This window comes from Polypterus senegalus, chromosome 10 (assembly GCF_016835505.1).
Source record: "Polypterus senegalus isolate Bchr_013 chromosome 10, ASM1683550v1, whole genome shotgun sequence".
NCBI lineage: Eukaryota > Metazoa > Chordata > Cladistia > Polypteriformes > Polypteridae > Polypterus > Polypterus senegalus.
Window position 1 is genome coordinate 105,055,337 of NC_053163.1, and position 22,093 is coordinate 105,077,429.

At 37.6% G+C, this 22,093-nt stretch overlaps 1 long non-coding RNA gene across 1 annotated transcript; it reads left to right on the forward strand.

The window, feature by feature from the left end:
- The first annotated feature begins 635 nt into the window (after positions 1-635).
- On the forward strand, positions 636-21,714 carry LOC120537384. The gene is made up of 3 exons (XR_005635311.1): positions 636-678; positions 3,518-3,719; positions 21,356-21,714. It is a non-coding gene; the product is annotated as an uncharacterized LOC120537384 (long non-coding RNA).
- The last annotated feature ends 379 nt before the right edge of the window (positions 21,715-22,093 follow it).

The window sequence follows — 22,093 nt, forward strand, 5'->3', positions numbered from 1 at the left end:
CGAACTGACAACGTGGCATACAAAGAGATCCTTAACAAATAATTATTGGTATATTCTCCCTCAGTTTAAAAAGGTTTACTTTTCTTCTTAATAAAAATTTTAAGGCAGTACTTTGCTGCTGCGAAGCGCGGGTATTTTGCTAGTGGTTTATAAAGCCTTAAATAATCTCGCTCCATCTTATAGTGTATTTCAGAATGTCTTAAACTCCAAATCGTAACCTTAGATCTTCAAATGAATGTCTGCTTAGAATTCCAAGAGCTAAACTTAAAAGAAGTAGTGAGGTTGCCTTCTGCTGTTATGCACCTGAAATCTGGAATAGCTTGCCAATAGGAATTCGCCAGGCTAATACAGAGGAGCACTTTAAAACACTGCTGAAAACACATTACTTTAACATGGCTTTCTCAGAGATCATCTTAGTTTAATCCTGATGCTCTGGATATTCAGTTAATTATCATTATTATTCATAGTGGCTCCAAAATCTGTACTAACCCCTACTTTCTCTTCTGTTCTTTTTCCGGTTTTCTGTGGTGGCGATCTGCGCCACCACCACCTGATCATAGCACTGTGATGTCCCTACATTGATGGATTAAAGGCCAGAAGTCCACATGACCGTCATCATCAAGTTCTTCCATAAGAACCCTGAATACCATGAGGACTGATTGAGATCATTTATGTCAGGTAGAATGCCTAGAGGGGCCTGGTGGTCTCGCCGCCTGGAACCCCTGCAGATTTAATTTTTTTCTCCAGCCGTCTGGAGATTTTTTTTGTTTTTTCTGTCCTCCTGGCCATCAGACCTTACATTTATTCTATGTTAATTAGTTGTCCCTAATTTTAATTCTTATTTATTTTGTCTTTTTTCTCTTTCTTCATCATGTAAAGCACTTTGAGCTAAATTATTTGTATGAAAATGCGCATTATAAATAAATGTTGTTGTTGTATATCCCTGTTTCAAAAATAAATTCATCAAAATAAAAAGAGTGGACAACATAATGATAAAAGCCGTTATGGAGTTGTCCCAAAGTAGTCTTTAGAGGATTCTGGCACCAGATAGCTAGCAGCAGAGGCAACGGCAGCTTCATCTGAGATTCATGCTAAGAATTTAAAAGACGGTTTTGGGTAGCTACTTCCAATAAAAATAAAGCACAGCAAGCGCTACCCCCTCCAAGAGAGATGCCTAAATTTGAATTAAGGAGTTATCAGAATCAGGCAGGGGAGGGTGACAGTAAACCTGATCCATTACAATGGTGTAAAACACATGAGGGATATTGTTCAAAGATGTCTAATTTGGCCAAAAAATATCTGCGCATTTCTTTCACAAGTGTCCTATCAGAGTATACGTTCAGCATAAGCAGCAAAATAGCCAATGGACAAAGGTCATTGTTATAGTCAGAGAGTGCCGATCAACTTGTCATCTTTGCTCACACTCCATAAATTAAGCAGCCATTAGCACTTAAGAATGAATGACATTAGATGTCAATGTACTTTTTTCTGAAACCATTGATACAGCACTTAAAAAGCATGTGACCTTCATTTTGTTTTTATTTTGGTTAGATATAACATAGAATTATATTGTTACATTACATGCCACCAGACCACCAGGTTTCTGGCACAGGACCTGTTGTTTTTAAGATACAGGGTGCGGCAGAAATAACTCCCACATTTGAAAGGGGGATTGAAAAAAAATGCTACGAGGCATCACCAAAAACTTTTTATTTCCCAAATGTAGATATAAAAAAGTTTTTTTACTTTAAGTTTTAAAAATTATATCATCCAAATGGTGGCCTTGACAGCTGATACACATTTGGAGCCGTTCTTGGAAGTTTTCCATCACTCTCACTAACATGTCGGGCGAAATTCCTTCAATTTCTTCTTGAATAACCTCCTTTAGTTGGTCCAAGGACCGAGGACGATGTTTGAAAACCTCCTGCTGACCTTACTCTTTGAACCCACAGCAAAATCGTTTTCCGGTCTGGAACACTTTCATTACCACGTAAACTGAACTGCGTGCGAAACACCCTCTGCGTCGCAGCTACAGATTCGCCATTTTTGAAAAAAGCCTCCACTACAAAGCCTCAATGCTCACCCAACCACGACATGGTGACGACTGGAAACTTTATTATGTCCGTACCTAACGGAATGGACCGCACCCCTCTACCAGCTTTGGGGACCCCACAGTGATTTTTCGAAATGTGGGAGTTATTTCTGCTGCACCCTGTAGTATTGTTTTTGGTAAATTTGGTTGGTTTGCTTCATTGAAGTATATATTATTCAAAATTTGTTAATGTTATGACCTTTTAAATGTATAAAAGACACAGATGAGTAATTTGTTCCATTAGTCATTTTAGATCTTTTTTTCATTTTTATATCCGGAAGGAATGGCAACACTTAATTTGTTCCCAGGGGGAATTTGGCTTTTTACATAAATTCAATTAATAAATAAATATGTAATAAATTGTGCAAAATAAAATTTTGGACACCTCATTGGGGCATCAAGATCAGTAAATGTAAAAAGAAAAGTAGAACAAAATAAAATTAATTATGCACTGAAAGCCATGGGAGAAATGCCACTGGAGGTCAGGAATTAGATCCCTTGAATGGTAAGAGACTGTTAGATCATTTAATCGCTGCTAGCAGTCTTTTGTTTGTCTTGTCCAAGATGACTGTGAGCTTATGTGGTCACTACTTTGGCTCCTGGGAGACATCTCTCTTGATAAGTAGACAGAATGTGAAATTTTGTGGTTATTGTTTCCAGGTATAGAGTACAGTGGAACAAAAAATGATTTGTTCAATGTTTGAATTTCCCTCTCTATGTGTCTGTCAGGAAGGTTTTGACCTCTTACGATTAACAGAATTTCACTGTTTATTTTGACATGTAACCTGTATGAAGTGCAAATATATTATTAAGTTATCTGGCCATGTGCAGTGTGGGCTTACTTTGAACTAACAAAGGAGACATTTTTACAGAAGTGTTTTGTTTGGGCAGTGTAGTGCATCTCTTCAACACTGGCTGCCTAAACTAATGCTTTAGATGTCAGATTTGGAAAATCCCTAACTGCAATGTATCTTATCACAATGTAGTATCACTTAATTTCAGTCTACATATATATCTCCATCCTCAACTATGGTAACAAGCAAATTAGAAATATAGATAAAAAGCTAACCTGTCTTGTCAGAATGAGTAAACACAATTTAAAGCAGTTTTTCAGCTGAACCAAAATGTGTCTCATGACAATTCCCATTGATGTGGTAGCTCTGAAGCCACTCAAGACAGAAACAATACATTTTAGACAAACTTGGGGAGAGTCTAGAAATACTAATTATATCTGGCTTAGAAATAGCAACAGTTCCTCTTTGCTGTGCAAGGGGAAGCCTAGTTTGCTTTTTTTCCTATTTCTACCATGATACTCATGGTCTCTACTTCTTAACAACTAATATATCTTGAAAACTATGGCAACTAAATCCTATATTTGTCTTACTCAACAATCACACTTTCATTCTTGTCACTGCTTGTTTGCAGGGGTCCAAAGAGCTTCACTTGCTATCAAGTGTTAATGATTCCACATTTTGTCAGATCTAGCATCAGTTTCCTGCTTCTGTGGCAATGGTGAAGAGCTTGCAATGCAGAAACAGAGAAGAATTCAGTCTAAGGAACAGAAAAAATACAGGTCGCAAATTGAGAGTTCCACAAAATGTACATTCAATTAGAAGGCTTGGAGCAGGTGAGTAAATAAAAGCTGCAGGGCTCATAATGGGGAGTGTGTCTAGCTTTAAAATAGTACCACAAAATTCTTTTTTAATTGCTTCTGCCCTCTGTAATGCACTTATCCATATTAAAATACAGAGGAGATAAACTAGCTCAAAATGTGTCTTTTTAAGTATGCCATGACACTAATAGGGTGTACGTTAAGCTAGAATAAATCATACACAATTCTGTAGCAAGTTTTAGTAAGTATCTGCAATTTGAGATGAATGCTTAGTCTTTTTTCCTTTCTCCACAGTTCATTCTTACAATCATCTCACTTTTGAACAAGATCTCACCTGTGTTTTATGAATAAGATGCTCATGTACTTGAACTTCTCCACTTAGGGCAGGGAACATGAGAACTTTTCCAGGAGAGTGCCTGAAATCTGAGCATCTCAGGTTTGAAGGTGCCAATTCACATCCCAACCACATCACTCTCAGCCACAAACCTTTCCATTGCACACTAGAAAACCCAGATTGATGGAGCCAATCATCAGAGATGCAACCCTTAAGTTCTCATAATTAACAGGACCATATAGCACAGAGCAGCTGTCCTGAAACACCATTTTCTTGCAGCAGCATCCAGGTACACAATCTTAAGCCTTCCAAGCCCACAAAAAGAATGTATACAGGATTTGCAAACTCTCATTAACATTAAAGTAGCTGTAAAAGGACAAAGAGTAGTTCCACTGTCCTATAGCTAGAAAGGAATTTACTTTGAAACTCTTGTAATTATTTCTAAAAATGGAAACCTTCTCACGTGTTTGCCAGGCCTAAGACACCTTCCAAGAAATAATGAAGAGATGTATTAACCAAAACACTACCACAATATCCAGTGCTTTCAGTACTTTGAGTCTAATCTTATCCACCCCTGAGGCCATGCCATTATGGAACTTTTGAACTTGAGCCAAAAAGGTGGACCCAATCCTGCCTCTGAGGACAATGTATCCTTTGGGTTCAAGAGCATCATACTCTTCTTGTCAATGCCCCTGTTGAGGTCAATGTGACATAGACTGTGTTCTACTTCCTCTCTAGGAATTGTCAAACGGTTTGCTAGAACTTCTTTGAAGTCATCAGAAAGGCATTCTCCATGGGTTCACTAAACTACACACACACATCTTTCCTCTAGCAACTGCTACAACTAGGACCATTATGACCTTCTGGTACCTCTCTGTCAATTCTGGAGACCTTCCTGTTGATATTGTACAGGATGATTTTTTCTTCAATTCAAAGGTTTCCCCTTTGCCACTTGTGTCCAACAGTGGATCCAAGGATTACTTACACAGCCGGTACCAGAAAATTTTGGGCCTCAGCATGTCACAATATCCTCCAGTACTACTATCTTGAACAGGCTCCATTTAGGAGAGGCTCCTTTAGTGGTGGAAGCTGAAATCATTCTGAGCAGATGCATTCTCTAGTTGTTCTAAAACATATTGCCATTACCCATTTGGATCTTCCAGTTCTGCCCAATAGCAGCATCCACCTGAGACAGCTCACCACCAGGTGGTGAACACTTGACAGCTCAGTACCTCTCTTTATATGAGAGTTTAGAACATATGGCCACAGTGCAGATGACATGACTATAAAGTCAGTCATTGGGCTTTGGCCCAGGGTACTCTGGTACCAGGTATAATTATGAGCAATATTGTATTTGAACATGGAGTGCCTGAAAATATTTATTGCTGGTGAGCAAAACAATTTATGCAAAACTGAATTGGCAGAATAATTTACTTCTCAAAATAATTTGGAAAAAAACCCAAAATATTTTGTTTTATGTGAGATCTGTACCATAGGCACACAAAAAAATACATTTAGTTCCTGTCTGAAATTAAAGTGTTTACATTAATTCTGCCTGCATCTGTCTGTCATTTAAATAAGGATTTCTAGTGGGAAACAATCAGCTGGCTCATTTTCTGTCACATGCAGCCATTTGTTTTGGTAGTACAATCAGCACTTTGTCAATTATGATGACAATCTTAGTGACAACAATCCTAAAAATTCATAGGATACAAAAAAGAAACGATGCTCCACGGCAGTTGGAGAGAGTATTTCCTCAACCTCTTCTGGAAGAATCCAGAAACATCAAAGGACAGTTGCATCCTAATGGTATGACAGGGCTGTGGGTGCGGTGACCCATGATGAGAGATTTTCCAATGGAGTAATGTGTACAATGAGGTGTTTTGGTGTGTCCTTGTATGACAATATGAGCAGGTCACATTACATAAAAAAGGCACTCCTGTGTGGTAATGTCAGTGAGTGGCACAGATAGAATTTATTCAACAGATGTGCGACAGATTAAATTCTTTACAGAGGTAGGGAGCAATAGTTCTTACCTTCCACCCCCAAAAACCTTTGAAACCTTTCAGAACTCTTTTGAGTGAGCTTCGTATTTTTCAATTGTGATATCACCTCTGTAACAAATTTTAGCATCAGTTTTACGAAACTGTAAATCATAGCTTAGCTCATCACTAACTATTGACAACCTAATAATACATTTTATTTATATAGCGCCTTTCCCATGCTCAAGGCACTTACAGAATATAAGAAAGAACCTAGCCCAGAACTAGCACAGAAAATCTAGTAACAATTGACTGGTTGGATTCAGATCAGACAGGGTGTTCTTCTCAATCATACCTCTATAGGTATCTTTATTATTCCACACATGACCACTGAAATCTCTCTTTAGGGCAAACACATTCAGTACATTGCCTTCCTTTCAAGCGCCAAATCCAATATGTAAAAATGCTGAATACTCTGAACAGGTGTCTACCATAAAAACAGTCAAATTGTTCCACTCTTCAATTTGAATTTATATTTAGATGATCCTCTTGTTTAATGGAACAAATGCCCAAGTGCATAGCACCTAGTGCTTGTCCAACACCAGAGTAAAAGAGAGATCGGTCTTGACCAAAAGTAAAGTGTTAGTGTTGTGCTTAGGGTACTAATTCCCCCTGGGGATAAATACACATCTATCTATCTATCTATCTATCTATCTATCTATCTATCTAATGTATTTACCCCCTTGGAAGTTCTCACATTTTATTGTTCTGCAAAATCCAATCACATTGGGTTTAATTTGACATTTTTGATACTGATCAACAGAAAAAGACTTTAATATCAAAGTGAAAGCAAATCTCTGCAAAGTGGTGTAAATTAATTATAAATATAAAACACAAAATAATTGATTATAAACATCACTGCCACTAATGCAGCACTCGTAAATCATGCTTCAGCCAATTGTTTTTTGAAGTTGTAGAATTGTTCAATGGAGATCACCAACCTGGAGCCAAGGGGTTTCAGTTGATTGTTGCATAAAGGCATGTTATCTAGAGACTCCAAATTTTGGTGAGCCACCATGGTGGACTAACCTAAATAATGAACACAAAACAGCACTCCATACAACTCTGTGAAAAGTGACTTAAAAGCACAAGTCTGGGGATGGAAACAAGAAAATATACAAATCACTGAAAAGCCCTTGTAGTCCAGTTAAATCGATCATAAAGAAATAAAAAGAGGAAATGGTTATCCACAAGAACAAAGTGATGCTCCTAAGATGAAGACAAGTGAGGAAGGTCACCAAGAGTCCTCTGATAACTCTGAAGAAGTGGCAAGCTACAGTGGCTAAGAGCAGAGAAACTGTGCATACAACAACTTGTACCCAGGTGCTTCACACAGCCATAGCTTTATGGAAAAGACGCAAAGAGAAAGTCACCGTTAACAACAATACATGATGTCCAGGTTAAATTTTGCCAGAAGGAAAGTCATAGACTCTGAAGTCAACTGGAAGAAGGCTCTGTGGTCAGATGAGACCGCACATTATTAAAAACACACTACCTCCACCATGAAGCATGGAAGTGGCAGCATGCTTTGGGCCTTCTTCTCTGCAGCAAGCCCATGGAAGGATTGCGAGGGCAGAAGAGAAAATGAATCCAGCAAAATACACAGAAATCCTGCAGGAAAGCCAGATAAGTCTGTAAGTAACCTGCACCTTGGGAGAAAATTTGTTTTCCAGAATATAGCTAAAGCGGTGTAGGAATGGCTTAAAAACAACAATGTTAATATCCTGAAGTGACCAAGTAAGAATCCAAATTGAGAATTTGTTTCCGAACTTGACAAAGTGTTGTCAACTTGGACCCTCATGCAACCTGATAAAGCATCAGCAGTTTTGTAAAGAAAAATAGAGAAAAATGCCAGTGCCAGAGCTGATAGACACCTGTATGCACAGACTCATGGCTATCATGGCTGTCAAAGGTGCATCTACTAAATACTGACTTGAATAAGGTGAATACATATGCTATGAATTAATTTATGTTTCATTTTAAACAATTTAGACCACTTGCAGAGATTTGTTTTCACTTTGACATTAAAAAGTGTTTTTGTTGTTGCTCAGTGTCAAAAAAGTCAAACTAAATCTGCTGCTATGTTGGGTAACTGTAAAATTAGAAAACTTCCAAAAGGGTGAATACATTTTATAGGCACTGCATTATTTAGCAGGTGTTTTCAAACCTCCATCGTGTGTCTCCATTTCTTCCCTCCAAGATAAGAAACTTTTTACCAACAGCTATTGCTTTGTCCTGGGTATGACGTTAATCTGCATCCAGCCCTGCAAACAGGACCTCCAATTTACAGGGAAAACTTGGGGGTTGGTGGCAGGATTGGCACACCAGCCACCGGTGGGTGCAGCCATTCACTATCAGTACATACTCCCAACCTCTCTCTCTCCCCTCTAGTTTCCATTATCAAGGCTTCTTATGCTTAGGTTTCACCTGCTGTTGCCTTTTACCAAACTAGCACTGCAACTGAACCTTACTGTTTGCCCTGTGTGTGCTGAGCCCCACTTGTGTTTTAACACTTTGTTGTTTAACATGGCATCAGAGAGTGACAATGGGTTGCATGTTGGTTGGACATACATTTATAATTTTAATGTACTGTTAACTTACTGCTACTATTACTACTATTAAAATAAAATAAATTAATTTCATTAGAAGGGGCGGCATGGTGGCACAGTGGTAGCCCTGCTACCTCGCAGTTAGGAGACCTGGGTTTGCTTCCCGGGTTCTCCCTGCGTGGAGTTTGCATGTTCTCCCTGTGTCTGCATGGGTTTCTTCCGGGTACTCTGGTTTCCTCCCACAGTCCAAAGCCATGCAGGTTAGGTGCATCGGCAATTTTAAATTGTCCCTAGTGTGTGCTTGGTATGTGTGTGTGTGCACACCCTGCGGTGGGCTGGTGCCCTGACCTGGGTTTGTTTCCTGCCTTGCGCCCTGTGTTGGCTGGGATTGGCTCCAGCAGACCCCCATGACGCTGTAGTTAGGATATAGTGGGTTGGATAATGGATGGATGGAATTTCATTAGATGTATAGTTTTAATATTGTTTTGGATTAAAGTAAAAAGGTCAAGTCTATTGTAAGAGAGTGAATTGATATAATGATTAATCCCAGGCTGCTGCCTAGATATGCCTTTTAAATACTCTGATGATACTGCAATGGAGGGGTTTTTAAAGTCTGCTACTTAATCCCAGGAATGTATTAATAGGTGATGATGCTGGAGCTGAAAATCCCCTGAGAAGAATAAATGGATGAGGCCTATAAAAGAAAGAGAGTGCCAGGATTTATTGGAGGACTACTGCAGTAAGAGATGACATGGAGAGTAGCAGCCCATAGAATGCTGGGTGGCATTTCTGTAAGGTATTATATCACCCAGGCATTACTGGAAGAACCCATAGGCAGCAGAGAAGGATTAAGAGGAGCAATCTGTGAACAGTACTAACTTAAACACAAGTTGGGTTCTAATGAAGTTGAAAGACAATAATCACCTGATAACCTCATCACTAATCATGGGTCCACAAGTATGAGCAAAGGTGATCATTTTATCACTTTAATAAAGGAAAGACAGCTCTGATAACTTTTATAAAATAAACGTGAACAAAATTAAAGGAGATGTTAAAAATTATAAAAACCATAGTTGCAGCTGTTTAAATAAATGAAGAATTAACTGTGGAAGTCACATGTTAAATTGGCATCATATGAAAGTATGACCTTGAATTAGTATTGGCAATGAATGTTAGAATATTAGAACATTAGAAAATGAGAACAGGCCATTCAGCCTAACACACTTGCCCATCCTGTTCACCAAGACTGCCCAACATAAAATCAAATTGAGATCTGATGTTCCCTTAAGTCCTGGGGCCTCATGTACAAATGGTGCATATGCACAGAAATGTTGTGTAAGAACGTTTCCATGTTTAAATCGCGATGTATAAAACCTAAACTTGACGTAAAGCCACGCACATTTCCACAGTACCTCATACCCTGTCGTAGGCAAGTTCTCTGCTCGGTTTTGCAGACTGGCAGTGCCCAGCGTCAAAGCAGTGCTACTGTTCCTGTGTGGTTATCCTTTCTTTTCCTGACGCGGCTTTATAAATTCATTGAAATTAACCACATATTGTTTATTAGTTTAATGCATCTGATTGTAATTAACCTGTAACAATATAAAGGTCCACGGAATGGTCAAACTATTATAAATACCATAGCTGCTTTAGTGTTGTTACTCTCACTGCACCTTCTTTTACTTCTTTCAGCTGCTCCCATTAGGGGTTGCCACAGCAGATCATCTTTTTCCATATTACTCTCACTGCACGACTCAGAGCAGCTGATCGGAAAGACAATTATCGGTATACAGCATCAAGCACACGCTACCTCAGACATGCTTCCTATTTGAACTGTTTCTCACACTGCAAACGCTTCAAACATATCCTGTACGGCCCTCACGGTTCAGAAAAAGCACTAAATGTACTCAATCAAGTGCTCCTTGTAGAACTATCTGTACTTATAAGTAGAATTACCTCACTGTAAACTTGCACTACAGTTATAATATTGCATAACCTGAGCCACTTTATAAAGTGCATATTTAAATATGATGACGATATCATTTTTAAGATGAAATGCAGCAAATTATATTTATTATATTATACAGATAAAACTTTAACTTCATTTAAATAATCTGTATTGTTAATAATTAATGGTTGTTCCTGCCTCGCACTCTATGCTTCACTGGGACTGGCGTGAAGGATAGAATAATTAAACATGTACTACGAAGATATTTCAATGTTCCTTAAAAGTTTTGAAGAATCGGCGTTATAAGCTTACAGATGGCTTAATGTCCATTACAGAGCTGATTGTGAGGCGATCGGTTACTTGTAGAAAGAAAAGGAAGGACAGGAATTGGAGGTTAGTACGTTTGAAAGAGACAGTACAGCAGGGCCTGCCAAATCCCAGGGGCCGCCACGCCAATATATATTGAATTTAAAACAGAAAGAGAAAATAACAAATTTCGACATGAGTTAAAAGCTTGTGTCATGAGCACCTGAGTACTACTGCAATAAATTATTTCATCGAAAGTTGTGCACAATCACTGCACCACCATGTTTCCATGTTTAATAACATGCTTTAACTCCTATCATCATGAAAATGATATCACGTATACATCTCATTATTTTAGTTATTGAGAGTGCTGTAATATCACGAATGTAATGGATTCTGTGTCCTGTTGGGGGTAGAGAAAGCCAGTTTAAGAAACACGTAGTGATTCACACACATGGAGCACATACAGCATTTAACTTGCTACTTTAGTTACGATGGGATTTGAGAAACTAGTAGATTAAATGATTTTAAGATGAAGTTTATGATGTTCTACTTTAATGACAAAATAAACTATGTGATTAAAGTGGAAATTTCGAGATTAAAATTGACATTTTGAGCTTTTTCCCCACTGTGTGCCTTTTTTTTCTCTGTACCCTAATAAGCTTTCATATGACACTAAGACGGTGGCCTACAACTCGCCTTTTCACGGCGACTTTGATATGTGACAACTTATTTTTTATTTTGGGTACTGTGTGACTTTGTGAACTTGAGCTTTCGAGTTTCTCCGACATGCTATGTCACTCGATCAGCTTCTTTTTGTTGTTTATACCACTGTTTAAACCAACAAATAGTATGTTTTTCCTTCCCTCCACTTGGCATTCGCTGAAATTCTTCCATTTTCCCTCTGTCCCGCTTTTCCCATTGTCTTTTCACAGAACGCTGAGCTTAAGGGCTATTTATATTGATTTGCAAATTTAAAGAGGCGTAATTCTGGGAGGAGTTGAGGTGGGACAACAGGCGTGTGCATGAGCGTTACTTTTTACACTGACTGGGATTTATGTAGCGGGAGAACGCGGATGTTGGCGAACGCAGAGATCCCCTGGATTTTTCTGTGCGTAAAAACATTTCGGCTTTTGTGCTTACGTCATGTTATAGTTTGAATTCTACTCATGGCGTTATGCATGAGGCCCCTGCTCTCCACCACACTACTTGGTAATTTATTCCATGTGTCTATGGTTTTTTGCGTGACAAAAAACTTTCTCACTTTTATGCACAATCTGCTCTTACCAAGTTCCCAACCATGTGCCCATAAGCTGGTTGCAGTTTATTTGAAAGTAATAACTGGTATCTACTGTACTAATTCCTCTCATAATTTAAAACACTTCAATCATGTCCTCTCTTAATCTTTGTTTGTTAAACTGAAAAGGTTTGACACCTTCACTGTCTCCTCATAGCTTCTACCTCTTAGCCCCAGAATCTGTTAGATGCTCTTCTCTGAACTTTCTTTAGTGCTGTGTTTTTTTCATAATATGGAGACCAAATCTGAATGTAGCATTCAAGGTGAGGTCTCACTACTCCGTTATGTAACTTAAGCATAACCTTCCTTGACTTGTACTTAGACATTGTGATTTATAACCTAATATCCTATTAGCTTTCTTGATTGCTTCTGTATGCTGTCTTTATATAGATAGTAATAAGTCCACCAAGATGCCTAGGTCCTCCTCATATGGTGCACTTTCAAATTTTGGACCTCTCATACTGTATTCAAAATTAACATTTTTACTTCCTTCGTGTAATACTTTACATTTACTTACATTAATTTTATCTGCCAATGGCCTGTATACTGTCCAAGTTCCTCTGAAACAATTTAGCTGATACTGTACTAGATCATCTTTTCTTCCACCTAGTTTGCTGTCATCTGCAGATGTAACAAGCTTATTGATTATATTCTTTTCCAGATAATTTATGAGGGACAATCCTTCGAACATCAACTAATTTGGGAACATCTCTCCTTACAATACCATTTGCAATGCATTCAATGTCAATCACAAATGTCTAATGCATTTAAACTGCTGTAAGTTCTGCCCTTTAGTCTGACCCATGCCTTTGAAAACACGCATTTTCAAAATAATACAAATCTGCAAGACATGACAACAGCAAGCACAGTCTATGGGTTTATCAAACTTTTGTGGAACAGCCAAATGCAGATTTTGACCTAAAATGATGCACTCGTTATTAACCCTTTTCATCATCTCCACCCTAAATACTGTTTTAATAAAATAAGAGCGATAGAATCCTGTGATTTTTTAAGACAAGAGATCATTTGTACCTTAAGACAATATGCTGTTCATTGCTAAACGGTACTTCAAAGATGACTGATGACATCAAGTGAAATTTACATGCTCATTTTTTGTGAGGGTATTTTATGTAGAATTCTGTGTATGTGTTCTTAATTTTCCTTATTATCAGTGTTATTTGTGTTGGCTTCCATCATGGGAGCAGTGCTGCTTAGGGCCTGTAATAGAAAAAAGTAAATTCAGAAAAATAGATGGATGGATGATAAAGAGTAATTTCTATTGGAACACTTCATGTTTTTAAGCATCAAAGCTCTTTAAAGATTTTCTTTCTCACTTTTAGGAATTTTCAAGTATCTTCTATAAGGTAAGAGCTGAATAAAACGGTTTGATGCTTATGATAAGAAAGGATTGTACTGTAATCTTGGATTGAACTGTAATCTCGCTATACCTATAATGCAACATGTGGAATAATGGCTGACGTACCGAACTTTAAAAAGGGTTATAATAGTAATAATAATACATTTTTACCTTCTTGTATACAAATTATAGCAAAAGTATTGGAATCATCCAAAAATTTGACCTTGAGATTTTGATGAATCTCTAGATTTTCGACCTCCCTGAGTCCAGTTTACTTTATCATAGGGAAAGTATTATAATCATCCAAAAATTTGATTTCGAGATTTTGATGAATGTTGACATTTTAGACCAAAAATACCATTTTTGGAATTATTTCTGTGTGTCTGTCTGTGTGTATATGTAAACATGATAACTTGAGTACACTTTCACTTAGGTCAACAAAATTTTGCACACAAGTATTAGGTACAAAACATAGATTTCTATCAACTTTTGAGCTATTTCCGCTAACTGGAAGTGGTACTTTTTTATTCATGCAGCTGCAGAGTCTGATTTATTCAAGTTTACTTTTATAATAATTGTTCAACATATTATTAATTTGATTTGATTTGCTCTTGATGGTTCTTTAATATACATAATATAAAAATATATTCATTGTCTTGCGGTTTGCTCCTCAAATATCCATCCCCATATCTGAGTATACGAGAAAGTCTAGGGAAGACCACTCTTGATTTTTTATACAAGGCCTTTCCCATGCTCAAAGCAATTCACAGAAATTCAAAAGAACAAGATTGAATATACATCTTTGGATATACAGTAAATAATATCTGCAAAAACACTAAATAAAGGTAAATGCAGGATATGAAAACCAATGAAAAAGAATAACAGACAATAAACCAGAATAAAATACAAAGTTATGGATACCACAATAAAACCCTGAACATTATGTGTGGTACAAACACAAATCTTCCTGGGCATTTGTACAGAGACTGTAAACTAAAAGAACGGTCAGAAAGTCAAGTCAGGGTAAATTAAAAGCCTTCCTGAACAAATGAGTTTTAAGTTGTTTTTTGGAAGAATGAACGGAGTCAGTTGATCTCATTAATTTAGGGATTTTGTTCCAAAGTCTGGGAGCTATAGAGCTGAAGCCCTGTCACCCATAGACTGGAGGTTACTTCTTTGCACTCGGATTGCCTATTAGGCAATTCATTTTGCCTGTTTTCACACTTTAGAAGTTTTGCTTGTATTTTTTCTATTTTTATCAATACATTTTTTATATATTAAGAGTATTTGTTCACCCTTTTGTGCACAAGCCAAAGTTTATGGTCATCCTCATTCTTGGAAAGATTATTGTTTTACTCTGAAACTTTTGCAGTTTTTTTTGTCCCTTTGCTTGGAGCTTTCTAGGCTGAAGCAAGTATTTAGCAGTGAGGCAGAGCTGGATTTGGGGTCAATATCCTCAGGCAGACTGGTCATTTTAGAAGGCCTCACACCTATTTTGCCATGTTTGTGATTCCACATGAGTAAAGTTTATTACTGATATTTTTATTCTTTGGTAATCTCTAAAACTGTTCTAAAATGACTGAAGACAAAATAAATATAACAAAACTAAAAAAAATATTGTAATGTACATAAAGCACACCTAAACGAGAGAGACTGCATAAACTGCATATGCAGACTGTGGAAGAAGAGAGCAAAAACACAGCACTTACATACTAAGACGCACACCTTAGCAAACATTCATTGGTCTCGATGTGTGGTTTCTGGGTGTGACTCGATCCTCTTACTGATCAGCTCAACAAGGTGGAGAGCTGGAGGAAATGGTTTCCTTGGACCATATTTAAGCCGTGCAAGACTTCAGATCAGTGCAGGCAATGGATGCAGAAGAGAAGAGTTAGACAGGGTTGGAGAGACAGAAGAGGAATCTTGCATCAGGAGTGGTGTGAGACAGATTGGTGGACCTGAACTGGAGCCAAGGATGGAGATTCAGGTTCAGCCACTGGAAAAAAAATGATCCTTTTAAGAGCCATCTGCTGCCAATGTCCATTCCTCCATCACAAAAACCTGGTTCCCAACATATCATTTTTTTTATTTTTTTATTTTCCTTATGTACCATCAGATAACAGCATGTGGGTCACCAGTGGTATGCATACCAAAGGTTGAGAACCACTGCTATAAATAAATGTCCTTAGGGTACGGCCACTGTAAATATCCAGCAGTATCTAAAGTCAATATTGTCCTAGACAAACCCTGGCCAAACTGCTCTGAAGTAGTTAGCCATCTTGGTTGTTGTCTCATATTTAAAAGTAATTTAAAATCTATACTTTAGTTTGTTGAATGATTCAAAATTCAAAATCAGATGTAATGAAAACAGGCAAGTAGAATGACGTTTCAGGATTGTGCTTGAAAAATGCTGCCCATCAATCTATCTATCCATCCATTCAACCATTAAAAGAAAGAAACAAACTTGCAGAGAATGTCAGTCTAGCACATGAATACATATAATGAATATGCTGGGAATGAATTCCATTCTACTGAAGTGGAGAGGCAACAGTCCTAACTGATCTCTTGCCATACCATTCCGCTGCTCTGTATGACTTGTACATTTAAATAAAACTAAATAAAATCTTAGAGCAAGGATTGCATCAATGTTTACAGAAGGATTGCATATATTTCTTGTGGATATCTTTTATCTCTGGTCATAGTAAAGGTCATTACAACAATGGCAGGTTACATTTGCGAAAAACTGTTTACAAAGTTGTTCCTTCTCAGATCTTCCTAATCAGCTTCATTAAACATCAGAGTTTTCTTGCATTACATGCTATTATATATAGAACAGAAAGTGTTTCCTCTGGCTTTATTATTCTTTTATTGAGGGCCTTGCAGATGCCTCTCTTCAAACAAATGCCTGTGACATGCCAGATTTAATCATTGCTTTACTGTTGTCAACTAACTCGGCTAATTACTGGGTTTGTAAACAGCTCCAGCCAGCACTACCAAGTGTCATTAAGTGAGAGGTAACGAAGAAGCTAATTAGACAATTGCATGTCTATAATTAACATGACCTGCATTTAATTAAACTGGGAATCCTGTTTTAATCACACTCTAAGCTAATTAGCATGTCTTTGATACAAAGTACCTATTGTAAATTAATATTCATCTAAGCAGCATAAGCAGAGTGACATATTCTGGAGCAATTCCATTTTGTGGAGAGTTATGATAATGATTTTAACAAGTTAAACATTTTTAGGGGTGTCACTGGGTAGACTTTTAAGCTCCTCAGATTGGACAGCTGCTTTTTAATAATTCATCCAAATCCAAGCTTTACATACAGGAAGTGACCCATGTTTCTTGTAAATGAACATGTTATTATCTTGCGATTGATGTGTAACAGTTTAAAGAAAATTGGAGGTTTGTGAAGCAAAGAGTGCAAGGTGTGACCGTTTTCTAAGTAGAACATTAAAGTAGCATTTTGTGGGTTCAGCAGGTTCACAGCCAAAAAGCTATAACAAAACAGGGACCTTGTGTTTTTAAGTCTTAAATTGGAAACACAATCTTAAAGCCTTTTCCATGAACTTGGTTGAAAAATGTGTAGAAATGAGAAAAAAAAATAATTTAAGAAAATGGTTTGGAGATGCTGCCTTGCACCCTGTGTTAGCTGGGATTGGCTCCAGGAGACCCCTGTGACCCTGCAGTTAGGATGTAGCAGGTTGGATAATGGATGGATGAATGGTTTAGAGATAGATAGATAGATAGATGATAGGCACTATATGATAGATAGATAGATAGATAGATAGATAGATAGATAGATAGATAGATAGATAGATAGATAGATAGATAGATACTTTATTAATCCCAAGGGGAAATTCACATTGTCCATGGTGTGGACTTTTTCTTCCCATTTTTTTTGTGAGCTTTTCTCCAGACACCTTGATTTTCTTCCACAAATGTATCATGTTGATTAGTGACTCAAAATTTTTTCCATATGGGTGAATATCCTTTAGAATTGATTTGAGGACTGGTCCCTGCCTTATATCCAGTACTACTGAGAAGTTTGCACATCCACCCTAGGTTCACGTGACTTCTTTCTACATCTTAAAGATGTGTCTGTGTCCATCTGAAACTCTAAAATTAACACAGTATGGCTGTGCACATGCTGTATGTACGCTAGGAATTAGCACCCTATGCACAACACTAGCACTTAAACAAGACCGATCTCTCTTTTACTCTGGTGTTGGACAAGCACTAGGTGCTATGTATTTGGGCATTTGTTCCATTAAACAAGAGGATCCTCTTAATATAATTTCAAGTTGAAGAGTGGAACAATTTGACTGTTTTTTGGTAGACACCTGCCTCATGCACAGAAAAATCCAGATGCACGGGGAAAATATAAGAATTTCAGCGAATACCAAGTGGAGGCAAAGGAAAAACATACTATTTGTTCAAATAAACCGTGGTATAATCAACAAAATGAAGTTGATCGAGTGGCATAGCGTGTTGGAGAAACTTGAAAGCTCACATTCACAAAATCGCCCAGTGCCGGAAATAAAAAAGAAGTCACATATCAAAGTTGCCGTGAAAAGAAGAGTCGTAAGCCCACTGTCTGAGTGTCATATGAAAGCTTACTAGGGTACAGAGTAAAAAGGCACACGGTGGGGAAAAAGCACGAAACGTCAACTTTAATCTCGAATTTTCCACTTTAATCACGTAGTTTATTTTGTCATTTAGTAGAACATTATAAACGTCATCTTAAAATCGTTTAATTAACCAGTTTCTCAAAATTACATCGTAATTAAAGTAGCACGTTAAATGCTTTGTTTTGTATTTGATCTTCTACTCGTATGTGATCTATGTGTGTGAATCACTACTTGCTTCTTAAACTGGCTCTCTTCCTCCAACTGGACACAGAGTCCATTACATTTGTGATATTACAGCTCTCTGAATAACTAAAATACTGAGATGTATACGTGATGTCATTTTCATGATGATAGGAGCTAAAGCACATTATTAAACATGGGTTTCATGAGCCTCGTGCTCATGACAAGCATTTATCTTTTGTCGAAATTTGTCGGTGCGTTTTTAGCTGTGTTGTTATTTTCTCTTTCTGTGTTATATTCAATATATATTGGCGTAGCCGTCACTGCAGTCAGTGCTTTTCTTTCCCCAAGTAACCGATCGCCATACAATCTGCTCTGTAATAGACGTTAAGCCATCTGTAAGCTTAGCGCCGATTCTTCAAAACGTTTAAAGAACATTGAACTATCTTCGTAGTACATGTTTAATTATTCTATCCTCCACGACACTCCCAGTGAAGAATATAGATTATTTAAATGAAGTTAAAGTTTTATGTGTATAATTTAACAAACATATTTTGCTGCATTTCACCTTAAAAATGATATCGTCATCATATGTAAATACACGCTTTATAAAGTGGCTCAGGTTGTACGATATTATAACTGTAATGCAAGTTTACAGTGCGGTGATTGTACTTATAAGTACAAACCGTTCTACAAGGAGCAATTGATTGAGTGCATTTAAAGTTCTTGGGATTAAACTGTTTCTGAACCGCGAGGTCCGTACAGGAAAGGCTTTAAAACGTTTTGCAGTGGCTGAGACAGCGTGTCTTTAAAGCTGTATACCGATAATTCTCTTTCCGATCAGCTGCTGCTGTGATTCACACTCAGATACAGTGATATCAATACTCCGAGTCGTGCAGTGAGAGCAATATTGAAAAAGATGATCCGCTGTGGCAACTCCTAACGGGAGGAGCTGAAAGAAGAAGAAGAAAAATAAGAAGAAGAGAAAGGTGCAGTGAGAGTAACAACGCTAAAGCAGTTATGGCATTTGGAATACTATGGCTGTTCCCTGGACCATTATATTGTTAAGAGTTAATTACAATCAGATGCATTACACTAATAAACAATATGCGGTTAGTTTCTGTGTATTTATACAGCCGCGTCATGAAAATAATGAGTAATCACACAAGAACAATAGCACTGCTTTGACGCTGGGTGCCGCCAGTTTGCAAAACCGAGCGGAGAACTTGCGTACGACAAGGCATGAGGTACCGTGGAAAAGTGCGTGGCTTTACGCCAAGTGTAGGTTTTATACATCGCGATTTGAACGTGGAAAAGTTCTTACGCAACATTTCTGTGCGTACGCACCGTTTATACATGAGGCCCCTGTTGAGTATTCAGCATTTTTATATATTGGATTTGGCGCTTGAAAGGAAGGCAATGTACTGAATATGTTTGCCCTAATGGGAGATTTCTATGGTCGTGTGAGGAATAATAAAGATACCTATAGAGGTATGATTGGGAAGAACACCCTGTCTGATCTGAATCCAACCAGTCAATTGTTATTGGATTTTCTGTGCTAGGTTGTCCATAGTTAGTGATGAGCTAAATAAGCACAGTAAGCTATGATTTACAGTTTCGTAAAACTGATGCTAAAATTTGTTTCGGAGGTGATATCACAATTGAAAAACACGAGACTCACTCAAAAGAGTTCTGAAAGGTTTCAAAGGTTTTGGGGGTGGAAGGCATGAAGTATTATTCCCTAACTCTGTAATGACTTTTGAACATCTCAAAGGAATAAGCCTGATGAAGAACCGTATGGAGATAACTTTGGAGCACCAGACTGAAAAGCACAATCATGGCATAGTTCAGTCTGGTGTGTGGTGCAGAAAGGAGACTTTGTTTCCTGGATATAAGAACTTGACTGGCAATGTAATGTTGCACAAGGTCACTAATGTAGTGGGGGGCCTGGCTGTGGAGGGCTATATAAGTAAAAAGTCAGGATTTTAAAATGAAATCTAAATTTGACTGGCAGCCAATGGAGGGATGACAGAATCTGTGTAATATGAGACCTCAAGTTGGATCTAGTTAAAAGCATGGCAGCTGACAGTTTGCAGACAGTTCAAGGTAGATTTACTAAGATATGCAAAAAATTAATTACAATAGTTAAGATGAGATGACATAAAAGCATGGACAAGTATGGACAAGCATTTCCATCTCCATCATAGTTCCAGGCCTAGAAAGGTTTCTCAATTGGAATAAACAAAAATGACTGAGACACCTGACATGGGCATCAAAGATGAGAGGCTGATCAAAAATAACATTCAGTTTATGAAGGCATGTTTAAATTGAAGCAGATATCTTCATAGTCCTTTGACTAATGAAAGGAGAAAAACATTAGCCATGCAACAAAGCAGAGGGAGGATACTGGCTGGTTCCGTTCTTTGAAGTTGTGACACCAAGTGCAGCTACATGTCTTTTTGTTTCAGTTCTTTGTGAAGTTGCTTTGTACTTTTTTCTTCCATGAAAAAAATAGAAACACCTTCTAATAAATCTTTTATTTTTATTATTGTTATTATTATTATTATCATTATTATTATTTCACAGGGTCTCATGTGTTTTCTTCCTCAGAAAATAAAGGGCTCCTTTAAGACTTGTCTTTGTTTGGCACATGGCTAATTATACATGCAAATTGTCAAATGGCAGCACTCTCGCAATATTCTCATTAAGGTCAGCCAATGTATCCTTCTAATGAAAATGCTGGAAGTTTTTAAAATTTTTTAATGCTTGCAGAGTGGAAAGCTGGAGTACTAATGAGGTTGTTCCACAAGCATCAAAATTCAGTGTAGGGCTGCTATAGCTCTGTGATGTCACACTGGCCTCATAAAGCATCATGCGGTACTGAAGAAAAAAACAATTTGCCCAACCTGGCTGCAGAGCAACTTTCCAGGAACATATTTAGTGACCAAAGAATAAAGCATATTTATAATGTTATCACATGGTGTTTTGTTTCTTATCTCTCTAACAGATGATGCAGTTTTTTGGTGTTTTGCATGAACAATGGCAATGACACCTCTTACCAGTCTGACATCATTTTGACGTGACTGTTGTAATGCTGGCTAACTGACAAAAGATTTAAAAGGCAAACTAGGAGAGAAGGTGAGAGACGCAAAACAAGAAAAGATCAAAACTGGGGGATCAAAAAGAATCAAAACAATGTAGCCAAAGCGCTGAAGAAAAATCAAGGTTAGAAGTGCGAAGCAAAAGTTGGGAATCTAAATGATCAATACAAAAGCAAGGAATTCTCAACAGAAGGTTTAACAAAAGTTTGTTATTCGCATTTGTCTTGAATAAAGAAATGGTGAAATAGCCGATCTTTTAAACACATCGCTGCATTACTCATGGGTTACAACTTTGGAAGACATGCCCCCCAAACAAGGGGAAAATCTACCTTGGCAACAAGAATAAAGCTGTGAGAAGCTGTCCCAAAAACAGACAACATAGCGACCAGAATGAGATACAATACAGAAAATATAACAGCTATTTTATAAGATGCCACTCTTTGTTATTCAGGAAAAGAAATTTAAGTCAAAGATTTGGGCCTTTGCCATGAGTGTAGTTTCTTAATGTTGTGACCAGTGTCTGTTTAAAGACCTTGAACAAAATGTACAAAAGAGTGTTACCTTTGCTTGAATGTCGCCTAATTTGAGGAAGCTGAAAAACTGTATAATAAAATTCAATTCATTTTTGAATTCCCAAATCAAAA